Source organism: Taudactylus pleione, unplaced genomic scaffold (assembly GCF_031769625.1).
Source record: "Taudactylus pleione unplaced genomic scaffold, aTauple2 ptg000408l, whole genome shotgun sequence".
In the NCBI taxonomy this organism is placed as follows: Eukaryota; Metazoa; Chordata; class Amphibia; order Anura; family Myobatrachidae; genus Taudactylus; species Taudactylus pleione.
This window is the reverse complement of record NW_028284810.1, coordinates 7,317,774-7,333,496: the sequence shown is the minus strand read 5'-3', so window position 1 is coordinate 7,333,496 and position 15,723 is coordinate 7,317,774. Positions and strand designations below refer to the sequence as shown.

The 15,723-nt window shown below is 44.4% G+C and overlaps 1 non-coding gene across 1 annotated transcript; it reads right to left on the bottom strand.

The window, feature by feature from the left end:
• Nucleotides 1-2,308: 2,308 nt before the first annotated feature.
• Nucleotides 2,309-2,580, bottom strand: LOC148506299 (RNase MRP). Its single transcript, XR_015869800.1, has one exon.
• Between the last annotated feature and the right edge of the window lie 13,143 nt (nucleotides 2,581-15,723).

Below are 15,723 nucleotides of genomic sequence, written 5' to 3'. Positions count from 1 at the left end.
GGGATCACTATGGGTACCCCCGTTTTTGCCTGCTGAAGGGAGTCGGGGTTTTCAAATAGCCGCGGCAGGTGCATAAATGTGCCTGTGAAGAACAGCATTTATCTTTTTTTTAATAACTATGGCCATCAAATTTGGGGTACATGAAAAGGGGTGCAAGCATATTTTTAAGTCCCTAAATTTATTTATTTTAATTCTTCAAAATGCACTACCACCCGCATTCTTTAAAAAACCTGCCGCATACTTGGGAACCCCTTAGGAATAAATTCTAGGTTAGAAGTTTGTTCCCCATTTTTTGGGAGGGTCAAAGCGTAACGACATATCGTGCAGTGTATGCACGATATGTGCACTCCTGCATGCGACGTTGTCAGGTTTGATGTGCTGCCCATCAAACCTGGGGATATCACATCACATTCATGTTAATGAAGGGCAGAAAGAGTGATCGTTCCGTCGTTCATTACATCGTTCTGATGTGTACCCGCAGTACGATATGTCGGTCCAACATATCGTCCCGGTACACATTGTCCAGTACCCACCTTAAGTCCAGTAAAGATACTGGGCCTGTTTTGACCTTTAAGCACGCCTGCGTTCTGAATTCCACTCCCCGTTTTCAAGCACCTTCCCCTGTTACCACCCACATACGCCTCCTCCTGTCACTCAAAATAGCAGGCATTCGCTATTTAGCGAACTAACGATTTTCGGCCGCACTGACTGGTTCGCGTATGCGTATTACGATCCGTACGCATGCGCAGTTGTGCAAACATCGCTCGGAACGAACGAGCGGCCGCTTACGAGCGGCTCTGAATCAGGCCCACTGTCAGCTACTGTCTGGAATGCAGTTTCACACACACAGCTGGATGGTATAGTAGCCTGCTGCCTGGCACACATTTGACCCAGACTTCTCACCTCATTACCTACATTAGAAAAGGGCAGCCACCACAGTACAGGTACCAAAGTGTTGAAACAAAATGTAACAGGGGTATTTAATATGGGAGCGAAAAAGTCTGTGCTGGACTTTTCGCTCCACATCGGAGATTTTACAGGGATAAAGTATCGCGTGCGCGCCCGCTTTATCCCCGTATTCAATATAAAAGCTACGAAAACGGGAGCCTGCGAAAAAATACGAAATTTCCTGGAATAAATTGTAGGACCCCCCTAAAACTGTAAAAACATGGGGGATCACTATGTGTACCCCCATTTTAGCCTGCAAATGAAAGTCGGGGATTTAAACAGCGGCTGCAGGTGTTTTTTTCCCGACATTGAAGAAGTGATGCAGAAGAGCACTTGTTATTTTTTTCGGTTTTTTTAGTGGTCCCATCAAATTTGGGGTACATGAAAATGGGTACTAGCATAGTTTGAAGTCCCTAAAGTCTTTATTTAAAAATTCTGCAAATATGCACCTGTCGCTTATAACCTATTCTAAAATACATCTGCCGCATACTTACAGAATAGCCCTGAACCTATTTCCCTATTTTTAAACACTTTTTTCCAATTTTTTTTTTTTTCACCCCAAATTTAAAATTATTTTTTTGGGGTGTCCCTATTTTTTTTTAAAACTTTTTTTGACACAGTTTATTTTAAAATGACATTACCAGGGGTGCAGGCTATTTTTTTCAAGCCTGCACCCCTAAACCCCAAGTCTGCACTTTTTTTCGCCACCTATTCAGTGGTGAAAATTTATCCCCATTTTTTTTCAAAGACTTTTCGAACCTGGGAAAAGCCTTTGAAATTGAATACGGTGTAAAACCAAAACCAGCGAAAATGACGTCATAGGTGCGAAATTATCACAAAAAATGACTTTTCGCTCCATATTGAATACCCCTATTAATGTGGTTTGTTTTCCAGGGAGAGGCCTATGGATGGGGGTTGCAAGTCACTGATACCAGTAACGGGTGTTTGGGGTGTCAGTCTGACTAGTAAGTAAGCAAAGTGTGCAGAGGTGTATCCGGAGATGAGATTCACGTCCACTCACTCACTCCTCACTCACACCCCAATTATTTCACGTCATTCTGAATCTACTACATGAATCTATCCATAGTAAAAAATCAAGCTGTGACCAGCCCTATTATCCGCCCCTATTATTATCCGCCTTGCTGTATTGCAGCAAGGCGCAAGCACCAGACCTGGCAGTCCGTATAAATGTTCTGCCGTGGTTGGGACAGTGCCACCTACACCTGGAACCTTGCAATACAGTCTCCAGCAGAGTAATTATACCTCACTTATAGCTCATGGGAATTATCTCCACAGCAACAAGCGGTGGGAAGGAATAAATAGTAACAGTAAATAAATAAAGCGAATCGTGCATAAAATGAGCATTCTGAGAATGAGCCCCGTTCTGTTAGCGTGACCGGCGCCGCGCTACCTGCGTTACTGTGGGTACGGACGAAGGGTCCCGCCCTCACCCAAGCCGCTCGGCTCTGGGAGCTTCTTGGCGGACGTGTTGTGGGTGGTGGGGCCGGATTATTGCGCGCTACGGGAGCACGCGGCACTCTCTACCCGAGGTCCGGGGACTTTCCCCTAGGCGGATGGCGAGGAACATGCGTCCTCCGTACGTGGCCTAGACGTCAGGTCTTCAGAACGCCTACGAATCAGGGCTGAGCTCGCCGTTATTTATGTCACAAAATGCCGTCATATTCTGAGCTAGTGGCGACTTACCAATAAGTATTAATTCTGCCAAGTTAGTGGTGTATGATGACTAGCCATGACTGCAGTTCATTCTAGGCATAACCAAACGCAAGATATACCTATACATAAGACCTGTTATGAGAGACTGGAAGCGCATGCTAATTTATTAAAATTCAACTAACTAACCCCGCCCTTAGGAGAAAAAGACGTCGACGAAATCAGTACCCAAAATGTGGGGCGGGGCCAAAGGGACAACTTCCCAGCATCCAATTTACAGGGGGCGGTGTCACTGCTGTATCAGGGGCGGATATTATATATATTATATATATATATCACATATGCTGCTATTATATAGTATATAAAAACTATTTGTCAGCAGATAATAGAGCAGCCTCTTTATCAATGGCTTACTTGTGCATGATACTTTTATATAAGGAAAATAAGACAGCACTTTGCCTTTCATACAGTATACATATACCTGCTTTTATAGAGGGAACATCGCCTGATGTTGGCTGGTTGTGTTCACATCTTATTCGTGCAGACACCAGTTCTGTTCATGGACTTTCGATTTGTCACGGGTTTGACTGTATTCATGTATGGTTCCTCTATTGCACAAAATATACTGTATTATTTACCCTGTATCCCATTAGAGAGTATACTTTAGTGATAAGAGGATCTATTTATGAATGTGCAGCAATAGAAAAGATCTTATATCGATGCAGTAAATCTTCTATCACCGCAGGTTAACAAGATAAATGTGCCCATGCAGCTGTGGGATGCCAATCTGCTCTGGCGATACAGACTGGCAGCAATATGAAGAGACGTACAGCTTTGCCAGGAGTCCCATACCCGTGTCACACATGCACAGGAAACATGGATTAAATATTAAGGGCCCCATTTAACAAAAAAACATAACCCCTTTGACTATCGCTAAAGGGGATATGTCCTATTTTCAGTATTTACCAAACAGCAGTAAATTAATGTTACTACTGTTTTGTCACTGTATCGCTTATGCCATCTATAGATGGCAGGGGCGATACAGCCTTTCCGGCTTCAGCGAATCCTTTCTGGTATTGCAGGTGAAGGTGTCATGTACATGTGCAGACTGGACTTCACGCATGCGCATCACACAGCAGCTTGTAGCTGGCAGTGATAGAATAAAGGATGCCACCGAGGAGGGGGATGTCGCTGGACCAAGTGACGTAAGTAATGTGACATACCAGCAGCATATTCATTAGTATCACTGCACTGCTAAACGAAATATGCCACTGGCAATACAGTTTGTAGGTAAATGGTGCCCTAAATATTTTAATTTAGGGGTCTATTTACTAAGCAGTGTTAGGAGACAGAGTGAAAAGTGATAAGGTGCCAGCCAATCAGCTCCCAACTGTCATTTTTCAAACACAGCCTGTGAGATGGCAGTTAGGAGCTGATTGGCTGGCACCTTATCACTTTTCACTCTGTCTCCTAACACTGCTTAGTAAATAGACCCCCATTGGTCTTCAAATGAAACAATGTTTTAGTTTGCTAAAAATAAAAAAACTCCAGCACCTTTATGGTCCTCATCCTGAGATATAGCTAGCAATAGGAAGACCTCCACTGTCCTTGTTATGCCAGAGCCCGGAAGTAGCCGACAATAGCTATCGCTCTCCTGGGGGGTATATTTTCAAAAGTGACAGTATTTAGAAGTGGAGATGTTACCCATAGCAACTAATCAGATTATACTTAACATTTAACTAGCAGCTTCTAGAAGATAATAGCTAGAATCTAATTGGTTGCTATGGGAAACATCTCCACTTCTAAAAACTCTCAATTTAGTAAGTTTATCCCCTGGAGGCTACTTACACATAGAGAAGCCCTATCTTGAGCTATTCACCATATCATAAATAGAGCCCAGTTACTATAGGTACTTCCCGATGTTTGACTTGTCCTGTTTTGTTTTTTCTCTCTACTGTACAGCACTGCAGAATTTTTTGTGCTATATACAGTCAGGTGCATAAATATGGGGACATTGACAGAATTTTCATATTTTGGCCTCTATTCACCACCACAATGGCTTTGAAATGAAACAAACAAGATGTGCTTTAACTGCAGACTTTCAGATTTAATTTGAGGGTAATCACATCCAAATCAGGTGAACGGTGTAGGTAGTACAACGGTTTCTATATGTGCCTCCCACTTTTTAAGCGGCCAAAAGTAATGGGACAAACTAAACAGTCCTAAATCTAACTTTCACTTTTTAATACTTTGTTGCAAATCCTTTGCAGGCAATTACAGCCTGAAGTCTGGAACGCATAGACATCACCAGATGCTGGGTTTCATCCCAGGTGATGCTCTGCCAGGCCTCTACTGCAAATGTCTTCAGTTCCTGCTTGTTCTTGGGGCATTTTCCCTTCAGTTTTGTCTTCATCAAGTGAATTGAATGCTCAATCGGATTCAGGTCAAGGGATTGACTTGGCCATTGCATAACATTCCACTTTTTAGCCTTAAAAAACTCTTTGGTTGCTTTTGCAGTATGCTTTGGGTCATTGTCCATCTGCACTGTGAAGCGCCGTCCAATAAGTTCTGAAGCATTTTCCTGAATATGAGCATATAATATTGCCCAAAACACTTCAGAATTCATTCTGCTGCTTTTGTCAGCAGTCACATCATCAATAAATACAAGGGAACCAGTTCCATTGGCAGCCATACATGCCCACGCCATGACACTACCACCACCATGCTTCACTGATGAAGTGGTATGTTTTGGATCATGAGCAGTTCCTTTCCTTCTCCATACTCTTCTCTTCCCATCACTCTGGTACAAGTTGATCTTTGACTCATCTGTCCATAGGATGTTGTTCCAGAACTGTAATGGTTTTTTTAGATGTTGTTTGGCAAACTCTAATCTGGTCTTCCTGTTTTTGAGGCTCACCAATGGTTTACATCTTGTGATGAACCCTCTATATTCACTCTTGTGAAGTCTTCTCTTGATTGTTGACTTTGACACATATACACCTACCTCCTGGAGAGTGTTCTTGATCTGTTGTGAAGGGGTTTTTCTTCACCAGGGAAATAATTCTTCTGTCATCCACCACAGTTGTTTTCCGTGGTCTTCCAGGTCTTTTGGTGTTGCTGAGCTTTCCAGTGCGTTCTTTCTTTTTAAGAATGTTCCAAACAGTTGATTTGGCCACACCTAATGTTTTTGCTATCTCTCTGATGGGTTTGTTTTGATTTTTCAGCCTAATGATGGCTTGCTTCACTGATAGTGACAGCTCTCTGGATCTCATATTGAGAGTCGACAGCAACTGATTCCAAATGCAAATGTCACACCTAGAATCAACTCCAGACCTTTTACCTGCTTTAATGATAATGAAATAATGAGGGAATAGCCCACACCTGTTCATGAAATAGCTTTTGAGTTGATAGTCCCATTACTTTTGGTCCCTTAAAAAGTGGGAGGCACATATAGAAACCATTATAATTCCTACACCGTTCACCTGATTTGGATGTAATTACCCTCAAATTAAATCTGAAAGTCTGCAGTTAAAGCGCATCTTGCTTGTTTAATTTCAAAGCCATTATGGTCGCGAATAGAGGCCAAAATATGAAATTTCTGTCAATGTCCCAATGTTTATGCACCTGACAGTACATTATAATAACAATCATGAAATCCTGTCACTTGTTAGATTTCTATGTTGCTTGAGGCGCGCTCCTGCTGGTTGTTTCCGACATCAATCATCGCCCGAACATGGCGGTCAATCTGCCGATAACAACAGATTGACAAGGTTCGGGGATGATGGAGGGTGCCTACACTGAATGACTAATCGTTCAGTGTAGGCACTGCAGGGGGATGGGGAATGATGGTACGATTACAATATCGTAATCGTACTGTCTTCCCTGGGTCGCGTAGTGGATATGCACCTTAACATTAATTGTTTTGTTCTGTATTTTGAATGTTATTGGTAAATTTGATATTACACACATTAGAACAGTAATATGATCATGTTGCACTGGGGATGTGGTGTCCTAGCACGATAGTGCCCAAAAAATTAAACCATTTCTCAGACACAGCAGCACAGGAATGCTACCACTCCACCTTCAATTCAACTCCCCTGAGACTGGGTTTGGGTGCTGGCTCATGCTGCAGCCAAATCACACTCCACAAACTGCTGGATGCGACAAGACCACACACTCGGCCGAGGGAGACACTAGGCGCAGGCCTAGCGTCTGTGGCTTTTTGCAGATAACTCTTTTTTTGTTTTTTCCATTATACCTTTGTATTCAGCTTCTCATTCATTTTTTTTATTCTCTCCACCTGGACATTATACTTCCGCTACTTGTACTCCCTGCCAGATGTAACCTACGCAGTGCGCCCAAGATGGCTGCATCTGATGGTTCTTCATGGGCAGGATGAACAAACACGTATTCATTCAATGCATTTTATATTACAAAGGTTTCAGTCACCCATATATATGTCATGCCCGAACTGCATCACTGTTTGCTGTATTTGCTACTCCCTGTGTTGTACCATGTACTTCCACCCCACTGTATTCTATACTGGTGTGCTATACCTCCACTGCACATCCTCCATGGGCAGGATGTACTTCACATGGATCTATTCATACTCCCACACACGTGTCCATTTTCCTATATATGCCCACACTGCAACCTTTGTAGTGCGTCCAACATGGATGTGATAAAAAATACATGGTCCTGACTATTATGGTGGGACCCTACCCCTAGTGTTAGGACACTTTAGCCATCCATTTTGTGCAATTTTTTCTAGGCATAACCTATTACACCCAGGGTAATCCTACGTAGTGCACCCAAGACAACCTCATCTGGTACTTTTCGTGGATGGAATATATAACTGATGGAAGTTATTTCCCAAAATGTCTGCACCAACCCCGCAATATGCTTATTGTGCTCTCTAGGTTTTGGTTGACTTTAATTATCTCCATGTGGTTTTATATTTTTTGCAATACCAAATCCTTGTACAATGTACCATGTTTTCTGATGTCTGTAAAGCGACTTTGATTCCTACGGGAGAAAAGCGGTATATAAATAAAATTATTATTATTATAAAGTTGTATTCATTTATTGGCAAATTTAATGGCTGCTTCAGATGAGCATTTTTGCATGTAACTCATGAAACACTTAAACAGCATGTGTTAGGTGCAAACTGCTAATGTTTTTATGGTGAGATAATGGGAACATAGGACAGATGGTAGATGGACAGGGGTTGCCCCTCATTCAAGAGCCACTTAAGTCATTTATATTTAAATGAATTATTTCTTTAATAATTTTTTATTGTCCATAACACAAAATGTGGTAATATAAATTATTTGAGCAGGTGATTAGGATAATCTGCGAATGGGTCAGTTTTATGATATTTACAGGTGAGATTGATGAACACGTAATTTTATATATATATATATATATATATATATATATATATATATTAGGGGTGAGCGGGTTCGGATTTCTGAAATCCGAACCCCCCCGAACCCCCCCGATCCGAGTCTGATCCGAGTCAGGCTCGACTTTTCCCGCCTGACTCGGATCTGAAATCGAGGCAAAACGTCATCATCCCGCCTTCCGAGTCTCGCGGGTTTTGGATCCTATATAAGGTACCCGCGTCGGCGCCATTTTCTCACTCGGCTGTGGACAGTGAAGAGGGAGGGTGGGAGTTAGGGCTGTGTAGTGTAGTGTAGTGCTGCTGTTGTCCACTACTTCAAAGTCCATAGGGGCTGGCTGTGTTGTGCTGTGCTGCTGTTGTTAATAGGGGCTGTGTCCACTACTTCAAAGTCCATAGGGGCTGGCTGGACTGTGTTGTGCAGTCAGTTCTCCATAGGGGCTGTGTCCACTCCAAAGTCCTGTGCAGTGTCCCAGTCCTAAAGGAGTGCTGTAGTGTTGTCCAGGGGGTGCTCTGTCCATCAGGGGTGCTCCCCCCAAGTGCTAAAAAAATAATATATTTTCTGTGTTTGTGAATTGTGTGCGCAGTAGCCGCACGTGCATCAACAAAGTAGTGCCAAGCGTGCGCCTGTGTCATAAGTAAAGGGCCGGCTGGCTTGACCGTTAAGGGTGCTGTAACCCCCGAAAGTACACTCCAGTCCAAACCAAAAAAAAAATTATTTTCTGTGTTTGTGAATTGTGTGCGCAGTAGCCGCACGTGCATCAACAAAGTAGTGCCAAGCGTGCGCCTGTGTCATAAGTAAAGGGCCGGCTGGCTTGACCGTTAAGGGTGCTGTAACCCCCGAAAGTACACTCCAGTCCAAACCAAAAAAAAAATTATTTTCTGTGTTTGTGAATTGTGTGCGCAGTAGCCGCACGTGCATCAACAAAGTAGTGCCAAGCGTGCGCCTGTGTCATAAGTAAAGGGCCGGCTGGCTTGACCGTTAAGGGTGCTGTAACCCCCGAAAGTACACTCCAGTCCAAACAAAAAAAAAAATTATTTTCTGTGTTTGTGAATTGTGTGCGCAGTAGCCGCACGTGCATCAACAAAGTAGTGCCAAGCGTGCGCCTGTGTCATAAGTAAAGGGCCGGCTGGCTTGACCGTTAAGGGTGCTGTAACCCCCGAAAGTACACTCCAGTCCAAACCAAAAAAAAAATTATTTTCTGTGTTTGTGAATTGTGTGCGCAGTAGCCGCACGTGCATCAACAAAGTAGTGCCAAGCGTGCGCCTGTGTCATAAGTAAAGGGCCGGCTGGCTTGACCGTTAAAGGGTGCTGTAACCCCCAAAGTACACTCCAGTCCAAACCAAAAAAAAAATTATTTTCTGTGTTTGTGAATTGTGTGCGCAGTAGCCGCACGTGCATCAACAAAGTAGTGCCAAGCGTGCGCCTGTGTCATAAGTAAAGGGCCGGCTGGCTTGACCGTTAAGGGTGCTGTAACCCCCGAAAGTACACTCCAGTCCAAACAAAAAAAAAATTATTTTCTGTTTGTGAATTGTGTGCGCAGTAGCCGCACGTGCATCAACAAAGTAGTGCCAAGCGTGCGCCTGTGTCATAAGTAAAGGGCCGGCTGGCTTGACCGTTAAGGGTGCTGTAACCCCCGAAAGTACACTCCAGTCCAAACCAAAAAAATAATTATTTTCTGTGTTTGTGAATTGTGTGCGCAGTAGCCGCACGTGCATCAACAAAGTAGTGCCAAGCGTACGCCTGTGTCATAAGTAAAGGGCCGGCTGGCTTGACCGTTAAAGGGTGCTGTAACCCCCAAAGTACACTCCAGTCCAAACCAAAGAAAAAATTATTTTCTGTGTTTGTGAATTGTGTGCGCAGTAGCCGCACGTGCATCAACAAAGTAGTGCCAAGCGTGCGCCTGTGTCATAAGTAAAGGGCCGGCTGGCTTGACCGTTAAGGGTGCTGTAACCCCCGAAAGTACACTCCAGTCCAAACCAAAAAAAAAATTATTTTCTGTGTTTGTGAATTGTGTGCGCAGTAGCCGCACGTGCATCAACAAAGTAGTGCCAAGCGTGCGCCTGTGTCATAAGTAAAGGGCCGGCTGGCTTGACCATTAAAGGGTGCTGTAACCCCCGAAAGTACACTCCAGTCCAAACCAAAAAAAAAATTATTTTCTGTGTTTGTGAATTGTGTGCGCAGTAGCCGCACGTGCATCAACAAAGTAGTGCCAAGCGTGCGTCTGTGTCATAAGTAAAGGGCCGGCTGGCTTGACCGTTAAAGGGTGCTGTAACCCCTGAAAGTACACTCCAGTCCAAACCAAAAAAAAAATTATTTTCTGTGTTTAGCCGCACGTATATATCAAATCGATATAACATAAATGGAGGACCAAACTTTCTCCGATAAAAATAAAATAGAGAAAGATCAAGAACCACTTCCTCCTAGTGCTGAAGCTGCTGCCACTAGTCATGACATAGACGATAACATGCCATCAACGTCGTCTGCCAAGGCCGATGCCCAATGTCATAGTAGAGGGCACATACAATCCCAAATGGCAAAGTTCAGGAAAATGACCTTGAAAAAGACATTTAAATCAGCTGAAGAGAAACGTAAACTTGCCAATATGCCATTTACGACACGGAGTGGCAAGGAACGGTTAAGGTCGATCCCTAGTATGTTCATGACTAGTGGTTCAGCTTCACATGACGATGGAAGCCCTCCTCCCACTAAAAAAATCAAAAGAGTTAAGCTGGCAAAAGCACAGCGAAGAACTGTGCTTTCTAAGAAGATATCACAAATCCCCAAGGAGAGTCCAAGTGTGGTGGTGGTTGCGATGCCTGACCTTCCCAGCACTGGACGGGAAGAGGTGGCTCTTTCCACCATTTGCACGCCCCCTGCAAGTGCTGAAAGGAGCACCCACAGTCCACTTGCTGATATGCAAATTGAAGATGTCACTGTTGAAGTACAACAGGATGAGGATACTGGTGTAGCTGGCGCTGAGGAGGAAGTTGGCGAGGAGGATTCTGATGGTGATGTGGTTTGTTTAAATCAGGCTCCGGGGGAGACAGTTGTTGTCCGTGGGATGAAAAAGCCCATCACGGTCATGCCTGGGCAGAAGACCAAACATTCCACCTCTTTGGTCTGGCAATATTTCTATCCAAATCCGGACAACAACTGTCTTGCCATATGTACCATATGTAAAGGTGAAATAAGTAGGGGTAGGGACGTCAACCACCTAGGAACATCCTCCCTTATACGGCACCTGCAGCGCGTTCATAAAAAGTTACTGTCAAGTTCAGAAACTTTGGCTAAGACCGTAAGCAGTCCAGGGACACCTAAATCCCGTTGTCCTGTTGTATCCAAGCGCCTGCAAACCACACCGTCAACTCCCTCCTCGTCAATTTCCTCCTTAGTCAGGATCGGAAGTAGTCCTGCAGGCCATGTCACTGGCATGACTGACTCTCCTATCCGGGATTCCTCTGGAGGATCCTGCATTGCTACGCCTACTGCTGCCGCTGCTGCTGTTGCTGCTGCTGGGAGTCGTTCATCATCCCAGAGAGGAAGTAGGAACACCACTACTTTTACTAAACAATTGACCCTCCAACAGTCCTTAGCGAGGAGGATGAAGTACGACAGCAGTCATCCTGAAGCAAAACGTATAACTGAGGCCTTGACTGCTATGTTGGTGTTAGACGTGCGTCCGGTATCCACCATTAGTGCAGTGGGATTTAGACAATTGATGGAGGTAGTGTGTCCCCGGTTCCAAATCCCGTCTAGATTCCACTTCACTAGGCAGGCGATACCGAGACTGTACAGAAACGTCAGAAAAAGTGTCCTCAGTGTCCTGAAAAATGCCGTTGTACACAATGTCCACTTAACCACGGACATGTGGACAAGTGGAACAGGGCAGACTAAGGACTATATGACTGTGACAGCCCACTGGGTAGATGTATCACCTTACGCAGCAACAGCAGCAGCGTCACCAGTAGCAGCATCTCAGAAACGCCAGCTCGTTACAAGGCAGGCTACGCTGTGTATCACCGGTTTCAGTAAGAGGCACACCGCCGACAACCTCTTAGAGAAACTGAGGGAAATCATCGCCCAGTGGCTTACCCCACTTAGACTCTCCTGGGGATTTGTGATATCTGACAACGCCACCAATATTGTGCGGGCATTACATCTGGGCAAATTCCAGCACGTCCCATGTTTTGCTCACACAATAAACTTGGTGGTGCAGAATTTTCTGAAAAGCGACAGGGGCGTGCAGGAGACGCTTTGGGTGGCCCGAAAAATTTCTGGCCACTTTCGCCATTCAGCGACTGCGTGCCGAAGACTGGAGCGCCAGCAAACACTCTTGAACCTACCCCGCCATCACCTGAAGCAAGAGGTTGTGACGCGGTGGAACTCAACCCTCTATATGCTTCAGAGGATGGAGGAGCAGCAAAAGGCCATACAAGCCTATACATCCACCTATGACATAGGCAAAGGAGGGGGTATGCACCTGACTCAAGCACAGTGGAGAATGATTTCCGTGTTGTGCAAGGTTCTCCAGCCCTTCGAACTTGCCACACGTGAAGTCAGTTCAGACACAGCCAGCTTGAGTCAGGTCATTCCCCTCATCAGGCTTTTGCAGAAGCAGCTGGAGAAAGTGAAGGAGGAGCTAAGACGGAGCGATTCCGCTCGGCATGTGGGACTTGTGGATGAAGCCCTTCATTCGCTTTGCCAGGATTCCAGGGTGGTCAATCTGTTGAAATCAGACCACTACATTTTGGCCACCGTGCTTGATCCTAGGTTTAAAGCCTATGTGGTGTCTCTCTTTCCTGCCGACACAAGCCTGCAGAGGTGCAAAGACCTGCTGGTGAACACACTGTCAGCTGAAGCGGAACGTGACACGTCAACGGCTCCTTCTTCATTTTCTCCCGCAACTGGGGCTGCCAGGAAAAAACTTAGGTATCCTAAGCAACCCGCTGGCGGTGATGCAGGGCAGGCAGTACCAAGTTTGGACATCTGGTCCGGACTGAAGGACCTGGCAACAATTTCTGACATGTCTACTGTCACTGCATATGATACTGTCACCATTGACAGAATGGTGGAGGATTACATCGGTGACAGCATCCAAGTAGGCATGTCAGACAGTCCATACCTGTACTGGCAGGAAAAAGAGGCAATTTGGAGGCCCCTGTACAAGCTGGCTCTATTTTACCTGAGTTGCCCCCCCTCCAGTGTGTATTCCGAAAGAGTGTTTAGTGCAGCCGGGAACCTTGTCAGCGAAAGGCGTAGGAGGTTGCTTCCACAGAATGTGGAGAAGATGATGTTCATCAAAATGAATTATCAGCTCTTCCAGGGAGACCAGCCTCCAGAAGGTACAGAGGGACCTGTGGTGGTGGATTCAAGTGGGGACGAGTTAATACTTTGTGAGGATGAGGATGTACACACTGAAGAGGGTGAGGAATCGGTGGATGAGGAGGATGAGGATGACATCTTGCCTCCGTAGAGCCAGTTTGTGCAGGGACACATTAATTGCCAGCTTGTTTTGTGGGGGCCCAAACGAACCAATCATTTCAGCCACAGTTGTGTGGCAGACCCTGGCGCTGAAATGATTGATTTGTTAAAGTGTGCATGTCCTGTTTATACAACATAAGGGTGGGTGGGAGGGCCCAAGGACAATTCCATCTTGCACTTCTTTTTTTTCTTTGCATTATGTACAGTTTGGGGCCTAGTTTTTCTAACTGCCATCCTGTCTGCCACTGCAGTGTCACTCCTAGATGGGTCACGTGTTTGTGCCGCCCACTCGTGTCGCTTAGCATAGTCATCCAGCTACCTCGGTGCAACCTTTTGGACATGAAAACACTATTGTGAGGTGTGAGGTGTTCAGAATAGACTGGAAATGAGTGGAAATTAAGGTTATTGAGGTTAATAATAGCATAGGAGCAGAGAAACCAACAAATTCTGTGATTTTAGCTGTTTTTATGCTTTTTAAAAAAAAAATACAGATCCAAAACACAAAACCCAGAACCCAAAACACGGAAGGGTGGTTTTGGCAAAACCAATCCAGATCCAAAACACGAAGAAAGATCCAGATCCAAAACACGAAAAGTGGCCGGTGCACACCCCTAATATATATACACACACACACACACACACACACACTACCGTTCAAAAGTTTGGGGTCACTTAGAAATTTCCTTATTTTTGAGAGAAAGCACTGTTTTTTTCAAAGAAGGTAACATTAAATTAATCAGAAATACACTATATACATTGTTAATGTGGTAAATGACTATAGCTGCAAACATCTGGTTTTTAAAGGAATATCTACATAGGTGTATAGAGGCCCATTTCCAGCAACCGTCACTCCAGTGTTCTAATGGTACCCTTGTGCAATTATGTTAGTACAGCTGAAAACGGTTTGCTCATTAGAGAAGCTATAAAACTGGCCTTCCTTTGAGCTAGTTGAGTATCTGGAGCATCACATTTGTGGGTTCGATTATACTCTCCAAATGTCCAGAAAAAGAGAACTTTCATGTGAAACTCGACAGTCTATTCTTGTTCTTAGAAATGAAGGCTATTCCATGGGAGAAATTGGCAAGAAACTGAACATTTCCTACAACGGTGTGTACTACTCCCTTCAGAGAACAGCATAAACAGGCTCTAACCAGAGTAGAAAGAGAAGTGGGAGGCCCCGATGCACAACTATACAAGAAGACAAGTACATTAGAGTCTCTAGTTTGAGAAATAAAGACACCTCAGAAGTGCTCAACTGGTAGCTTCATTAAATGGTATCCGCAAAACGCCAGTGTCAACGTCTACAGTGAAGAGGCGACTCCGGGATGCTGGTCTTCTATGCAGATTGGCAAAGAAAAAGCCATATCTGAGACTGGCCAATAAAAGGAAAAGATTAATATGGGCAAAAGAAGAAACACATTGGACAGACGAAGATTGGAAAAAAGTGTTATGGACAGACGAATCGAAGTTTGAGGTGCTTGGATCACACAGAAGAACATTTGTGAGATGTAGAACAAGTGAAAAGATGCTGGAAGAGTGGTGTCAAGTATGGTGGAAGTAATGTGATGGTCTGGGGCTGCTTTGGTGCTGGTAAAGTGGGAGATTTGTACAAGGTAAAAGGGAGTTTGAATAAGGAAGGCTATCACTCCATTTTGTAACGCCATGCCATACCCTGTGGACAGCGCTTGATTGGAGCCAATTTCCTCCTCCAACAGGACTATGACCCAAAGCACACCTCCAAATTATGCAAGAACTATTTCAGGGGAGAAGCAGGCAGCTGGTATTCTGTCTGTAATGGAGTGGCCAGCGCAGTCACCAGATCTCAATCCCATTGAGCTGTTGTGGGAGCAGCTTGCCCGTATGGTACGCAAGAAGTGCCCATCAAGCCAATCCAACTAGTGGGAGGTGCTTCTGGAAGTGTGGGCTGAAATTTCTTCAGATTACCTCAACAAATTAACAGCTAGAATGCCAAAGGTCTGCAATGCTGTAATTGCTGCAAAAGGAGCACTCTTTGACGAAAGCAAAGTTTGAAGGACAAAATTATTATTTAAAGTAAAAATCATTATTTCTAACCTTGCCAATGTCTTGACTATATGTTCTATTCATTTTGCATTTCAATTGATAAATAAAAGTCAGTTTTCATGTAAAACACAAAATTGTCTGGGTGACTAGAAACTTTTGAACGGTAGTGTTTATGTATATATATATATATATATAT